The sequence below is a fragment of the Dendrobates tinctorius genome, unplaced genomic scaffold (genome assembly GCF_039654945.1).
Source record: "Dendrobates tinctorius isolate UK_male_01 unplaced genomic scaffold, ASM3965494v1 ptg000137l, whole genome shotgun sequence".
Taxonomy (NCBI): Eukaryota; Metazoa; Chordata; class Amphibia; order Anura; family Dendrobatidae; genus Dendrobates; species Dendrobates tinctorius.
Genome location: NW_027361805.1, coordinates 78,592 through 93,021, shown reverse-complemented (window position 1 = coordinate 93,021; position 14,430 = coordinate 78,592). Strand labels below are relative to the sequence as shown.

The following is a 14,430-nucleotide window of genomic DNA, read 5'->3' as shown; positions in this document are numbered from 1 at the left end:
TTCACACATCAGTTTTCCAGGTCAGTCCTAAATCCGCCAAAATAGCGGAAAACGGATCCGCAGGCGGACTGACAGGAACGGGTGTCACCGGATCGGCGGCTGTACTGATCCGGCGAAGGTAAAATTTAAAGGAACCCGTGCAGAGAGAGTGGCGCGAAATAGCTGAGTGACTCCATGACCGAGAACGAGCGGGCGGCATCGCGTGTCAGTACAATGTGAGGAGAATGGTCGCGGGATCCGGATCGGCAGGCATCGTCGTGTGATCCGGATCGGCAGGCTTGTTGCGTCGCGTGATCCTGATCGATCGGCAGGCATGGCACGTCGCGGGATTCTGATCGATCAGCAGGTGAGAGAGAGAGATCCAGCAGCCAGAAGGAATTGCGGGTTAAATCTGTAGATAAACACAAAATGCGGATCTGGACAGAGAAAAAATGTTGCATGGTCCGTTCAGTGTTGTCGGCGGACGCCAAAATTTTGGCGGATCCGCAGACATACGGATGCAACGGACGTCTCAGTCAAAATCCGCCGATAATGCAAGTCAATGGGGAAAAAAAGGATCCGCCAAAGAAAATGGCGGATCCTTTTTTTTTTTTCACAAAACGACGGATCTTGACTGATTGTGAAAAACTGATGTGTGAAACAGGCCTTAGTGCATGTGAGGGCTCATGCAGACATCTGTGGATCTTTGTCTGATCATGAACCCCAACTCATTGCCTGGCTGCAGGTCTCCCGACGAGAGCATGACGGCTTCATGTATTTCTATGACAGTGTCGTGCTCGGGTCGGAGACCACCAGTCCGTGACCAGATCAAGATTACAGAAGTGTACATGATCCCTTATTCTTCTTGTCGGCTGTAGAGTGATGGCAGCCTACTACAAGGGTCAGTGTGAAGGTTCCACCACATCTCTAGACATAGGAGCATTGTTTATTTAAATCTGGCTAACCTGCCCCCCTCCCTGCATTTTGTATATTAATTTTTTTGCCTTCATCAATTTTTTTTTTTTTTTTTTTTTTTCTTTCCCTCCCCTAAAGCATTTGAAAATGTTGGTACAAACTCTAAGCTTTAACCTGTTAACTGCCACACTTTTGTACAAACTGTGCTTTGTCATCTACCCAGCTCAAAGGATGTACAACATGTTGGTCATGTGGGAAAGCATTGTTTCAGTTTAGTCTTTATTTCTTTGGATACTCGGGTGTAATTATTCCTTCTCTCTGGTCTCCGAGGCAAACCTGTGCCATACACATGCTAGTAAAATTATAAATACATTATTGCTGCTGGTGTATACTGATACGTACGCAACAGATGCCGGCTGTTAGTTAGTCCGCTCTAATCGGTACTTTTACATGCTGATGCTAAGCTCTGATTGCTGCTGTTAACTTTTTAAATGCCACTGTCAATCTTTGGCATCACCATTTACGACGAGCAGTCTAGGGGATGTACCTTCTGAAGGCCCTTATTGCTGCCATGTTGGTACATCTTTGAATCCTAGCCAGGGGCTTCGTATTACACAGTCTGCTTTTTTTTAGTATACTTTAATATTACTATATAATGGTATATAGCAATACATGTAAACGGTATACAGCAAAAATAATCGCAGGCACAAGTCCTCTAAAGATTGAAACAAAATTTCTCGTTCGCCTTATTGGGGGACACTGAGACCATGGGTGTATGCTGCTGCCACTAGGGGGCTGACACTAGGCACAAAAAAAAGGTTAGCTCGTCCTCCGCAGTATACACCCCACCAACCGGCAGGAATTTCCTCAGTTTAGCTTGGTGTCAGTAGGAGGTGGACACGGGTCTTTCATTAGACCCATATCTACCTCGGTGTGCGTCGTTCCTTTTCAGGGTCCCGGAGGGATACAGAGTGAATAGTCACATCTGTAGTCCCACAAGAGACTATGAGTACGGCGTGTACTGCCACCCCGTATCCTCATAGCTCTCCGCAGCAGGACCAGGAGCTTTGCACAGGTGCGTGCCAGCTATACGGATGGTCCTTGCCCCCCGCCTCCCACCCACTCGCCTACCAGAGCCTGTCGGTCGGACGAGGCGCGGACACTGGGAAAATAGACTCAGACAGCGTTGGATTTACAAGGTACCTTTATTGAAGACACCACTGGAGGATTCTTCGGAGCACAGGGCAGTGCCGCAGGGTCCTCAGCTGCCTGCGCCTCCCGGCAGCCGCCGCACTTTCTGTTGCGCCACATGCCAGGCCCCGGCTGCGGCGCGGGCCTTGTTCCGCCGCCCTCATTCTTATGCGGGCTTATCCTGAGGGCTTTTTTCGGGCGGCGGTTTCTTCTTGGGTGGCCGTGGCAGCGATGCAGGACTTCCGCGCCGCCCCGCGCGGCCGCCGATACTAATTTAGTCCCCGGCTTCATTTTGGGCCTACTCGGCCGTCGCGGCCACGCCCCCCGCCCTCTTATAGGCGGGCTGCTCTCCCGCCCGTTCTAGGACCACCCACCCTCCTAGTCTGTAGCTGGGCAGCGGGCGGTCTTCTCTCCGGGTCAGGCGGCTAGCTCCGCCCTTTTTCTCTCCTGAACTGCGCGTTCCTTTTACCTCAGGCTGCCGCCATCTTTGCAGCCTGTCAGCCGGACGCCTTTGATGACACCGGGCAGCGGAAAGGGGTTCCTCGTTATCCTCTACTGCGGCCATGCATCTCAAACGAGCTGGGCACATCGCCTTTCGGGCCACCGGACTGTGAGTAGCTCTGCAACTGCAGACTGACACCCTCATCTGCCTTCTTTCCCTCAACCTTCCGGCATCTCCTCGGGGTTCTTTCTCCCGGAACGTGCCCGTCCGCCAGCACAGAGAACTTTCCCACTCCCCTCGGTTTAGACTGCAGTAATCCCATTCAGCCCGATGCCGTCCATGAACCATCTATTGCGCCACGTGAGTGTGAACCCCCCCATTCCTAGCTAGGCCTCTTCTCTATCACAATCAGTGGCGGACCTCACCAGGGTGTCTCAGTCCCTAGTGGCCTTCTTGATAAGTTGCCCCTGGACACTTCCGCAAGGTCCAGCAGGTCGCAAGGGGTTCCATCTGAGCCAGCCAGCAGAAGCCGCAAAAGAACCAGGCAGGATCTCCGGTCGGAATCCTCTCCTGGCCTGGTCTCTCAACATTGTCCTTCCCAGCAGTCGCCTTCCCGTGCCTCCTCACCAGAGTCAGGTGAAGCGTTCTCGGATGCGTCATCCGAAGAGATTTTAGAGCTGGATTCGGACCAGGATGCGGACATGAAGGTTTCGCTACAGAACCTCATTGCTGCGATTAACCACACCTTCGAAATACAGACTCCCCTGCGAAACGCTCGGATCAGGAGGTTTCGTTCTGACGGGCAGTAACACCTTCCAGAGTCTTCACCTCCCACTCTGAGTTTGGCAAGATCCTTACCAGGGAGAGAGAGAAAATCCGACCAGACGCTTTCAAAGAGGGAAGCGTCTCGGTGTGCTCTATCCATTTTCAAAAGACCTCACCGACAACTGGTCGGCTTCCCCCTCTGTAGACGCTCCCGTGTCCAGACTATCTTAACAACACGGTCCTTCCGATTTCAGGTGTGGCGTCGCTAAAGGATTCTAATGACAGAATTATAGAATCCCTAGCAAAGTCAGTATTCGAAGCGGCTGCGGCGGCGCTAAGCCCAGCCTTTGCTTCATCTTGGGTAGCAAAGGCCATAGCTACTTGGGTGGAGGATCTCCGCAAGGGCATCCTAGATAAAGCCCAACCGGAGCAATCGGCCGAACTGGCTAACCAGATCTCCCATGCAGGGGATTATCTGCTCTCTGCCTCCTTGGATGCTGCGTCTTACGCGGCTCAGGCGTCCAGCAACGTGATGACAATCCGGCGTACAATTTGGCTCAAGGCTTGGCAGGCGGATTTGTCTTCAAAAAGTCCCTTACCAATCTGCCTTTTCAGGGAGCGCGTCTCTTTGGATCCCAGCTGGACCAGATTATTAGGGACACCACTGGAGGCACAAGTTCCCTCCTCCCTCAGTCCAAGCCTTGTAGGCCTCCGCTAAGGCGTCAGTTTCGGCCCTTTCGGTCTATCAACAGAGGCCGCAGGCACGCCAGGATAGAAAGAAGGTCTCCTTCAGGCCCACTCCCTCCTGGCGATCTCACTCATCCCAGGGCAGATCCTCCAGGTCCAGATCTGGTCGGTCCACATCAGCATGACTATCAAGGAAGTCCCGAGGGTCCTTCCCAACTGGGCGATCGACTCCTTTTCTACAGAGACGTCTGGCTTGCCTCAGTAGAGGACGCTTGGGTCAGGGAAGTTGTAGGATACAAAATAGTTTGTTTCTTCAAGTCCTTCCAAAAGACCCTGCCTTAGTCCGGGTTTCTTCGCATCCATCACCTCTCTCCTCAGTTCCGGGGTGATTTTGCCCGCTCCCGAATCAGAACGTTTCACAGGGTTTTATTCAAACCTGTTTGTAGTGTGGAAAAAAGATGGTGCAGTTCGTCCCATCCTGGATCTCAAGTTACTGAACAACAGGGTCCGATTGCGTCATTTCAGGATGGAGTCTCTTCGGTCGGTAATCGCTTCCATGGAGGCGCAGGAGTTCATGTGTTCAATAGACATTCAAGATGCCTATCTACATGTTCCCATCTTTCCCGGGGATCAGAGATTCCTGCGTTTTGCAATTCACCAGGACCACTACCAGTTCGTTGCACTGCCGTTTCGGTCTCGCCACCGCACCCAGAGTTTTTACAAAGATCATGGCGGCGTTGATGGCCTTGTTGAGGATGAGAGGTCTCGTTCTTTTTCCGTACCTCGACGACATTCTGATCAAAACTCCGTCTTTTCACCAGGCTCGCCAAAATCTTACCATCGTCCTCTACACCCTGTCGAATTTTGGGTGGCTTGTCAACAAAAAGAAGTCCTGCCTTGTTCCGACACAACGTCTGGTGTTTCTGGGCCTATTGTTCGACACTTGTCGATCGATCGGTTTTTCTCCCAGAGGAAAAGATAGTTTCTCTGCAGCGAGATATACGATTGCTGCAGACCACACGACTTCCATCTCTCCGGACAACCATGAAAGTTCTAGGAAGGATGGTGGCGTTGACAGAAGCGATTCCCTTTGCTCAATTTCACTCCAGACCCCTCCAACAGGCCATCCTGTCTCGGTGGAACAGGTCTGTTCTTTCCCTGGATCGTCCAATTCGCCTTTCATACCAGGTCAGGCAGTCCCTCATTTGGTGGCGGACGTCACCACTCATTGCCCTAGGACGGTCATTCCTTCTCATTCACTGGCAGATTGTGTCAACGGATGCCAGCCTCCTCGGCTGGGGGGGCAATATTTCGCAATCGCACTGTTCAGGGTCGGTGGTCGACTAGAGACAGCTCTGCCGATCAACGTCGTCGAGATACGGGCGATCTATCTGTCTCTCGTTCACTGGGAGAGACTTCTCAGGGGCCTGCCAATCCGTATTCAGACAGACTGCCACAGCGGTGGCAGATATCAACCACCAGGGGGGGACACGGAGTGCCTCAGCCCTAGCGGAAGTGTCCAAAATTCTTCACTCGGCAGAGGTTTCAGTTCCACCAATATCTGCGGTGCACATTCCCGGCATGGACAACTGGGCCGCCGATTCTCAGCCGCGGGAGTCCCGCGGCGGGAGAGTGGTCCTTGCATCCGGATGTATTTCATCAGCTTTGTCGTCGTTCGGGAACTCTGGACGTTGACCTGCTGGCGTCTCGCCTCAACAGGAAAGTCCCACAGTTTGTATCCAGGGCTCGAGATCCTCTCGCCAGGGGCGCCGATGCTCTGACCATTCCTTGGTCTTAGTTCGAGCTCCCCTACCTGTTCCCTCCCCTTCCCCTTCTGCCCAAGCTGTTGAAGAAAATCAAAGCAGAAGGAAGTCCAGTCATCCTCATCGCCCCAAAATGGCTCAGAAGGTCTTGGTTCGCGGACATCGTCAACCTTCTCGCGGACTCCTCCTGGAAGGTTCCAGACAGGGCAGATCTGCGGTCTCAGGGCCCGATTTGCCACCTCAATTCTCGGCCGCTCAATTTGATGGCGTGGCTAGTGAGACCAAGGTTTTGAAACGATCAGGTTATTCATACCATGATCTGGGCCAGAAAGCCTATTTCACTTGGTGTGAGGCCAATAACATTCCGTCCATGTCATTTTCTCCCCCTTCTGTCCTGGCGTTTCTTCAGGCAGGCCTTGATGCGGGCCTTGCCCTCAGCTCTTTAAAAGGTCAAGTCTCGGCGCTATCCATTTCGTTCCAGAAGACATTGGCCTCCCGTCCTCAGGTCAAGGCCTTCCTTCAGGGAGTGGCTCATGCGGCTCCTACCGTGCGCCCGTACATCCATTGGATCTTAATCTGGTTCTCGAGGTTCTGCAAGGTCCTCCCTTTGAGCCTCTCAGGGAAGTTTCCCTATCCTTTCATGGAAAGTAGCCTTCCTAGTAACCGTCACCTCCATCCGGCGCGTGTCGGAATTGGCGGCCATTTCTTGTCGTTCCCCTTTCTTGGTGCTCCACCAGGACAAGGTAGTTCTACGGACTCTGCCTTCTTTCCTTCCTAAGGTGGTGTCCACTTTCCACCTGGATGAGGATATTGTTCTCCCGTCCTCTTGTCCGGGTCCAACTCACCCTCGGGAGCGCTCCTTGAACAAGCTGGACTTGGTCAGGGCAAAGAAGGTCTACCTAGCTAGAGCAACTCGTTTGAGGAAGTCAGACTCTCTTTTCATCATTCCAGATGGGGCGCGGAAAGGTAAGCCAGCCTCCAAAGCTACTATTGCTCGCTGGATCAGGTCGGCAATTTTGGAGGCCTACCGGATCAAGCATCGAGTGGCCCCTCAGGGAATTAGAGCTCACTCTACCCGGGCAGTGGGTGCCTTCTGGGCGGTGCACCACAGAGCTTCCGCGCTGCAACTTTGCAAAGCTGCAACCTGGTCATCTGTTCACACGTTTGTGACATTCTAGAAGGTCCACACCTACGCTTCGGCGGAGGCTAGCCTAGGTAGAAGGATCCTGCAGGCAGCGGTGGTGAGTCCACTGGCCTGATGGAAGTTTGTTTCCCACCCCAGAGACTGCTTTGGGACGTCCCATGGTCTCTGTCCCCCAATAAGGCGAACGAGAAAACAGGATTTTTGGGTTGCTTACCGTAAAATCTGTTTCTCGGAGCCTTCATTGGGGGACACAGCACCCTCCCATGTTCTACAACTCCTGTTCTTATGTTGTTGGTTATGTACAGTTGAGTTGTCTGTTCTGTTTCAATCTATTCTGTTACTTCTACTGCTTTCTCACTAACTGAGGAAATTTCTGCCGGTTGGTGGGGTGTATACTGCGGAGGAGGAGCTAACCTTTTTTTTGTGCATAGTGTCAGCCTCCTAGTGGCAGCAGCATACACAAAATGGTCTCTGTGTCCCCCCAATGAAGGCTCCGAGAAACAGATTTTACGGTAAGCAACCCAAAAATCCTGTTTTTTGTTTGACAGGCGATGCACATTAAAATGGTGGCCACTAATGGGCCTTATTCTGATCGGGAGTAAGTGTATATTACCTCAGTCCAAAAATCACTGGGGTCTTGGCTACCCGGGTTAGCTGAGATCCTGAGGAACACTATCGGGGCTATTTTTTCCTGTCCGCAGTCATGTGATCGCCGTTATTCAATAATGATCACGCCAAAAAAGTATCTGCTATAAAAATAATTTCTCTCTCCTCTGACATAGTAAAACTTGTCAGAGGCAAGAGAAATGCAGTCCCTAAGAACTCTTCAGTATGCTCACCATCCCCTGGGCTTCCCTGCTCTGTCCCGCGGCCCTGCGCCTCCTCTACATGAATAAGAAAATAGCGGGTGCATCCGGCCTATTGGTTCCTGTGGTAGGGTCTATCACAGTGATTAAAAAGCCCAATAATTAGTAAATCAGCCCCCCCCCCCCCTCCTATGAAATCCCCTTAGTCAGATTTAATTTTTATTTTTCACTCCTTGGGGTTGGGATTAGGGTTGGGCTTGGCGTAATATCTTTGAGGGGTGTAGTTTCCAAAATGAGTTCATTTTGATAGGAATTTCTGCACTTTAGGCACCTTAGGGGCCCTGAAAATGTGACATGTCACCCGCATTTTTTAATCAGAGCTTTTTTTATTGATCAGAGAAAATATATAAGGGCCCCGTCACACATAGCGATCTCGCTAGCGAGATCGCTGCTGAGTCACAAGTTTTGTGACGTAACAGCGATCTCACCAGCAAGATTTCAGCTGTTGGAAAGCCCTGGACATCTTTTTTGTTCGCTGGTCTCCCGCTCGCCAGCACGCATCGCTCCGTGTGACAGGTGGGAGACTAGCGATCAACTTGTAACTAAGGTAAACGCAGGGTTTCTAAGCATGGCGCTGTGCTTAGAAACCCTCTGTGTACTTTAGTTACCAGCACGCTGAGGCAGGGAGCTGGTAACTAAGGTACACATCGGGTTTCTAAGGGACTCGCGTCCCTTAGAAACCCGATGTGTACCTTAGTTACCAGCTCCCTGCCTCAGCGCGCTGGTAACTAAAGTACACGCTCGGCGTCGCTGGTCCTGAACGCTGGTGAAGCTGTCAGTTTGACGACTCACCAGCGATCATGTAGCGACTCAGCAGCAATCCTGACACGTTGATATCGTTGTCGGGATCGCTGGTGAGTCGCTATGTGTGACGGGGCCATAACAGTATTACTGGCCAGCCAATTAATAATGTTTATAATTACGTGATAGGCCATCACAGTATTGTTATTTGTTAAATTTGAATACTAACCAGTTATATAAACACCTTTATCTTATTTATTAATCATTATAAAAACATAAACTGATAACTTACCGCACCACCAGATACCAGAACAAGCTACGTACATATTTCAGTATACTGAATATATCCTGAATTAACGAACATTCAAGAGTCGGCCCTGAACTTTATGATCTTGAGCAACCCGATTGACCATTACCCGGGAATACTGTAACCTTCGAACCTGGAACCACTAACTGCTACAACCCATCTCTCTCAATGGATGACTGGGATGATATAGCGAATCCAGCTTTGAGCAGGGGGTTGGACCAGATGGCCCAGGAGGTCCCTTCCAACTCTACTATTCTATTCTATGCACTACTAGATGGTTGGCCTGAAACATTCAACCAGGGTCCTCAGATATTTTCAAAAAACTTTATTGCTTTTCTCTTTCTATATACCAACTTTTCCAACCATCTGTTATCATTTATTCTATTTATTAATTTATGCCGATTTTGGTGTAGTATTTGTGATAATCCAATGGCTAACGGGGATTCAAAATCCTTTGACTCTCCCAGATACCCCAACACACAGATTTTGGATAATGCCTGAAGTTGCACCCTGAAAACGCTTTGTATTAGTGCCAAGGTATTTGTCCAATATGAGCCCAAACGCCTACATTCCCACAACATGTTCATTAAATGTTCGTCCTCCGCCCCACATCTAGGGCATTCTGCAATTGAGCGAACCCCAATAATAAGAAAGCTCGGCGTTCTTTACACCCTATAAATGAGGTATATCTGCGAGAGTCTGAGATTCACTTGGGGACAGTCTAGGTCTAGACTATGGTCCAACAACTCCTTCCACTGCTCCATTTGCCACACATCCACTTCACATTTTAGTTTTACTGTCCAATTATGGCCACTGGAAGGGACTACTGTAGTTGATATATTCTAGACATTAGACTGCTCGTATATTTTGCAGATGATGACTCAAGTGTATAACTCTTTTTGAACTACGTGTGCTGCATCACAAAACTGAATCTGGAAGGCTTGTCTCAATTGTAAAATTTGGCCTGGTCATTAAGGTCAAAATTGGGTTGGTCACTAAGGGGTTAATAGCCATGGACCTATTAGGCATAAAACCTGTTTGGTCATCATGTATCAATTCCAATATCCCTTTATTAAGCCTCATGGCTAGTACATTAGCAAATAATTTTACGTCTCCCGGAAGAAGAGAGACTGGTCTGTAGGAATCGGGGCATTCAGAATTTTTTCCCAATTTTTATAAGCTCGATAGTAATGGTTTCATTCATTGAGGTAGGTAAACTCCCTACTGTTACTCCCTCCAGCTCCTTCAGTAGTTTAGGAAGCAAAATCTCCTGTATTCCTTAAATTATTCGGTAAGACCTTCTGTCAGATCACTCTGGAGTTTACCAAGAGCCTCCTCCGGTCCCTCCACTGTCAGTGGTTGGTCTAGACGATCGCTAGCTTATACTGATGATTTTGGTATTTTAACCCCATCCAAGTATGTCATTATATCCTCATGCAGCAGATCTGATGGTGTTTATATCTCCGTAATATTGAATGATAACATGTCGGAGGTATCATTCCCCTCTCGACACAAGTCTAACTATATGCGATGACCCCTTCTGTGCCTTAAATATTAGGCTAAGTGCACACAAGTGAATGGATGGAAAAATTTGTGCCCCACGTCTGCATCTCTTGGCAGGAAAAATCGCAGCTACAAAAGTGCGCATTTTTTAATGTATTTTTGAGTGAGGTTAGTGGTGAAAAACACACAGAGAATTGACATGTCGCAGATTATTTTCTGCACCAAATCTGCAGGTCAAAAATACTAAACTTGTGCACGACACTTCGGGTTTCTCGTTCACTTTGCTGACATCGGGATTGCTTCAGGTTTTGATGGCAAAAACGCACCAAATCTGCCATGTGTGCACAAGCCCTTAAAAAAGAAAAGAGAAGCCAGCGTTGCCAAGGTCTGAACGCATAACATAAGGTGCATTTGCACATAACATCTAACTGTATTCAAAATGAGATATTTAGCAAAAAAATTGATCAATTTAATTGAGCCACCCCGCCGCGCCAAGGCAATCTCATGTGGGGGGTCCTACTCTACGTTTTTAATAAACACTGTGCCATTACGGCCTCCTAGATACATTAAAAACAAGACCACTTTAAATGCAATCCGTACCTGAGCATTTCTGGATCGCTCCCATGATGCCAGAAAAGGCAAGTGCGGATGAAGGCCAACCAGGTCTGAATGCAGACGTGTCAGGTTTAGCCTCCACACATTGCCTGACCAGCAAGCATAGATGAAGGGCAATGCAGGTTCAGATACAGGTGCACAATTAAATAAAGCTTGGGGCAGGGTGGGGCTGCTGTGTATGTGTGCACAGCAGCCTAGATGCATCACAGTGAACACAGAAAAAATGGCGAACACAACCCAGCGCGCACGGCAACAGTGGTGGTCAGCCACATACCAATGTACAAAAAAAAGAAAAGAGAAGCCAGCGTTGCCAAGGTCTGAACGCATAACATAAAGTGCATTTGCACATAACATCTAACTGTATTCAAAATGAGATATTTAGCAAAAAAATTGTCCAATTCAATTGAGCCACCCCGCCGCGCCAAGGCAATCTCATGTGGGGGGTCCTACTCTACGTTTTTAATAAACACTGTGCCATTACGGCCTCCTAGATACATTAAAAGCAAGACCACTTTAAATGCAATCCGTACCTGAGCATTTCTGGATCGCTCCCATGATGCCAGAAAAGGCAAGTGCGGATGAAGGCCAACCATGTCTGAATGCAGACGTGTCAGGTTTAGCCTCCATACATTGCCTGACCAGCAAGCATAGATGAAGGGCAATGCAGGTTCAGATACAGGTGCACAATTAAATAAAGCTTGGGGCAGGGTGGGGCTGCTGTGTATGTGTGCACAGCAGCCTAGATCCATCACAGTGAACACAGAAAAAATGGCGAACATAACCCAGCGCGCACGGCAACAGTGGTGGTCAGCCACATATCAAATGTACAAAAAAAGAAAAGAGAAGCCAGCGTTGCCAAGGTCAGAACGCATAACATAAAGTGCATTTGCACATAACATCTAACTGTATTCAAAATGAGATATTTAGCAAAAAAATTGATCAATTTCTTTTTTTGTACACAAGCCCTTAAAGACCGCAAATGCCAAACGCTCTCCCCCTTCAATTAAATTATTTTAGGAACTTATGCCTCTGTGAGGAATGTACTAGTAAGTGGTATTCCAAGTTTTTCTTGACTACCTCCCATGCATTTTATTGTCGTCAGACACATTTCCCAGATAAGTCTCCTCCCATGATAAGATCTCTGTTGTAGTTCCTGAGATCTCTGGTTTTAGTTTTTATGTTCCTCATACAAATGCCCTGCACATAGGCCTATACTGTATTGTCCCCTCGTTAATTTAGAAAAATTCTAAAATCATGGCTGACACTGACCCCCCCCCCCCCCCCCCCAATGGCCTGCAACCAATATAGATGCCATAGAGGCCACCTCACCTGAATACCCTCAAACTGTACCTAAATCAACAACGGTGAATGATCCGTGAGATTTCTAGATAGTAATTCTACTGATTTTAATATGTCTCAGAATGGTTGCATTTACTATAGGCAAATCTGTACATAACACCTGATTAGCCGAGGAATAACACGAATATTGTTTGACATCTGGATGACCTAAGCACTACAAGTTCAGCAATCCTGTTTCTGATAATGGGTAATGCAGAGCTGTTGGTCTAGCATATTGTGTTATATTACCCGAATGGTGCTTCTCCCGAAACGGATGTGGATAGGCGTTAGTCTCCCACCACTATTACAGGAAAGTCTGGGTAATCTTCTGTAAAGGAAAGGAATAATTTCAGAACTTTCGAGCACTAAGGAGGGAGGATATAAATTGCTACTCTAGTTATGGTATTACCGTATATACTCGAGTATAAGCCGAGATTTTCAGCCCATTTTTTTGGGCTGAAAGTCCCCCTCTCGACTTATACACCTGGGGGTCAGCGGGGGAGCGGGGGTGTCAAAGATCATACTGACCCCTCCTGGCGTGGTCTCTGCAGCCCCCTCGCTTCTCCACGGTTTCCCTTCCTGCCTTCATCGGTCACGTGGTACCGTTCATTAAACTCATGAATATGCGCATATTCATGAGTGGTAATGAGCGGTATCATGTGACCGCTGAAGGGAGACAGTGGAGAAGCGAGGCTGCAGAAACGTTCCAGGACGGGTGAGTATAGCGATATTCACCTATCCTTGTTCCCACACTGCTCCCCGCCGTCTGCTGCTTCCTGTGTCCGTGATGTTTAGCCAGCAGGGGGCGCGGTGACGTGGTTAGTGCGCGCCGCGCCCTCTGCTGGCTGAACAGTCACTGACAGAGGAGCATCTTATGGGGCCATTATTAACCTTTGTGCAGCATTATATGGGGTGTATTTTGTATGGAACATTATATGGGGCTCCTGATTCAATATGGATATTCAAAAACATTTAACCTACTGATGTCTCAATTAATTTTACTTTTATTGGTATCTTTTATTTTTGAAATTTACCAGTAGCTGCTGCATTTTCCACCCTAGGCTTATACGCGAGTCAATAAGTTTTCCCAGTTTTTTTGTGGCAAAATTAGGGAGGTTGGCTTATACACAGGTATATACGGTACTAGATGGAGGCGGTAATGTCACGATGGGTGCAGGCTTTGCAGCGTTGAGAATCTCCACCCCCCCATGTGGTCACCCACCTGTCCACTCTCTCTTTCCCCATGTGCTGACTTCTCCCATCTGTGCGCTCTTCTTTGACCTGTCTACCCCATGTGTGCTATCCTCGTGTGCGGTCTCTCTCCTTTCTGTGCTGTGTTCTCCCCTCATGTGCCATCCCGTTGGAGCTGTACACCCCCCCCCCCCCCCCGTGGTCTGTCTCTCTCTCTCCCCCATCTGCTGTTTTCTCCTCTCATTGTCTGTGTCTGACTGTGTACAGGGGAAGAGGCAAAAGACAATACTGACACCACAGCAGGGGATCACAGAGGATTCATTTTGTGAGGTAAAATATTAAAATATTTCACTGACTGATTTTAGTCAGTGAAATATTTTACCTCACAAAATGAATCCTCTGTGATCCCCTGCTGTATTGTCAGTATTGTCTTTTGCTTCCTCCCCTGCCCAGGAGATGAGGTATGCTCCGTACACTGTCAGACAGTCAATTTTTAAAATGAACTTTCGTTCGTGGGAAAACCCCTTTAATGTGACCGGCTTCCTCTGCCTGTAGACACGTCGCACATCTGCTGCTGGGATCAGCCGAATGATTTGCTGCACCTGCGCGTAATTCACGCAGGTGCTGTAAATCAGACTACCTCCATCTTTCTGCAGACAGATAGTGGCGGTCACATTAAAACTGCGCATGTGCTCCTCCTGTATAAAGATGGCGGCAGTCAGTGAATCATTCGGCTGATCCCAGCGGCAGCGTGTTCGCGACGGTGTTCCGCTGGTGGTACCGCGCAAGACGCTGCGTGAGTGTGTGGTGCGACGGTGTTGCGCTGGTGGTACCGCGCAATAGGTTGGTACCAGCAGCGGTTTCCATATTGAGACACCCATCACTTGGGTGTCCCAATATGGCGGTCGGTGAACTTCCTCTGCTTGGAATTCTGGGATACGGTGACATCTGGACAGAACAGGAAATATAAACATTACAAGGCA

At 48.9% G+C, this 14,430-nt stretch overlaps 1 protein-coding gene across 4 annotated transcripts in view; it reads left to right on the top strand.

The window, feature by feature from the left end:
* Positions 1 to 14,430, top strand: part of LOC141048581 (V-type proton ATPase 116 kDa subunit a 3-like) — a 91,780-nt gene that overhangs the window by 10,207 nt on the left and 67,143 nt on the right. The window lies entirely within an intron of this gene.